The sequence below is a fragment of the Mustela nigripes genome, unplaced genomic scaffold (genome assembly GCF_022355385.1).
Source record: "Mustela nigripes isolate SB6536 unplaced genomic scaffold, MUSNIG.SB6536 HiC_scaffold_9207, whole genome shotgun sequence".
In the NCBI taxonomy this organism is placed as follows: domain Eukaryota; kingdom Metazoa; phylum Chordata; class Mammalia; order Carnivora; family Mustelidae; genus Mustela; species Mustela nigripes.
Genome location: NW_026748613.1, coordinates 1 through 1893, shown reverse-complemented (window position 1 = coordinate 1893; position 1893 = coordinate 1). Strand labels below are relative to the sequence as shown.

At 37.2% G+C, this 1893-nt stretch overlaps 1 pseudogene; it reads right to left on the bottom strand.

Annotated features, from left to right (window-relative positions):
• Positions 1-1201: 1201 nt before the first annotated feature.
• LOC132009251 (olfactory receptor 9K2-like) lies at positions 1202-1890 on the bottom strand (annotated as a pseudogene).
• Between the last annotated feature and the right edge of the window lie 3 nt (positions 1891-1893).

Here is a 1893-nt window from a genome sequence, read left to right as displayed (position 1 = left end):
AAAGCTAATCCTTCACTCATTGTCTTGTGCATAACAAACATCATGAAGTTCACCATATAGTTATTTCTCCCTTTGTATAGAAGCCTATTTATTTCATGTTGCTTAATGCTCTTTATTTATTTATTTTAAAAGATTTTTATTTATTTCTTTGACAAAGATCACAACTAGGCAGTGAGGCAGGCAGAGAGAGAGGAAGGGAAGCCGGCTCCCTGCTGAGCAGAGAGCCCAACTCAGGGCTCAACCCCAGGATTCTGGGACCATGACCGGAGCCAAAGGCAGAGGTCCCAGCCCACTGAGCCACCCAGGTGTGGTCAATGCTATTTGTTTTTAAAAATGTGCTTTGGACAAGTTCCCTGATCATTAGGACCTGTCCCCTTAAGAGGTTGCGCTCTTTCTGTGTTTATAAATGTCTTTTGCAGTGGACTTCCATATGGTATTTTAATTCTCTAGTTAGCTATTTCCTCTTATTTCATGGTGAGCTAAGTACTGAAATTATTTATATGTAGGGAATGTTATAGGGCAAGTAGTACACCAAAATTCAATAATTATCAATGTGATGAATTAATTCTCACTAAGCCATATATAACAAAAAATGAATTACATTTATTTTTTGTTCATTTTCATTACAGTTTTCCTGTGAAGAGAGAGGATTTGCAAGAATTCATCTAAGCCAGAGAAAACATTAAAGAAGTGTGTCAATCATTCAGCTTCTGGATAATTGAGCAACTAATGTGTGACCCTTAGGATTTTGTATGCTCTAGAGCATATGTTTCTCTCATCCAGTACTCAAAAAGATTTCTTGGATCAATCTTATATTTTGTTCTGTCTTATTATATCAGATTTTGTTATATCACCAATTATATAACTTATATAACATTTGTTCCTAATTCAAGATAAACAATATATCTCAACATCATCCTCTGAGTGCCAGTAGCAAACTTGGAATATATTTTCCCTAAAATCAAATTACGTGGCAATCATGATCTTTACCCAAATGAAGATGAAGTACAGAGAAAGCCATTTCACTCTAAAATCAACAGGAAAAATCCACCCAAATGTGATCTTCATCTTCAAGTACATGGGATTCAAAGGAATAAACTTTCTAAAATATTTCAAAATTGTGAGTGCTTTATGTGCAACAATGCCTTCCAAAATTGTTATAATGTTCAGGCCCTTCAGTTATATCATTGTTAAGAGAGAATTAAATAAAAATATTTTTTTTCCCCAGAATCTTTCTCAGAGCTTCTTTGACATCTTTGTTTCTCAGAGAGTAATCAAAGGATTCAACATGGGAGTGACTAAGATGTAACATAAGGAAGCCACTTTACTCAGCTCAGGAAATCTGTCAGGGATGAAATACATAAAAATGATGGCACCATATAGTACACTCACGACTCCTAGGTGAGAGCTGCAAGTAGAGAAGGCTTTCTTACGTCTCAGTGGATCTTATCTTTAGAACCGTGGACACAATATACATATAGGACACAATAATGACAATTATGGTAGGCAAAATAATAATGCTGCATAAGAAAAAGGAAACTATCTTATGAAGGTATAGATCAGAACAAGAAATCCTTTGAAGTGGACGGTAATAACAGTAGAAGTGTTCAATAGCTCGGGAAGCACAAAAGGACAAAGTGAAGTCACACTGGTCAAAAGAATTGAGCTGATGCAGCCACAAAAATAGGAACCAGCTACCAACTGAATGCAGAGATGAGTTGACATCTGGACAGAGTAGAGGAGTGGGTTGCAGATGGCAATGAAGCGGTCATAAGCCATGGCTGCCAGGAGAAATCCCTCAGCAACAATGAACAAGGCAAAGAGGAAGAGCTGGGTCACACAGCCGGCAAAGGAGATGGACTTGCTCTCAGACCAGAAGTTGATCATAGCTTT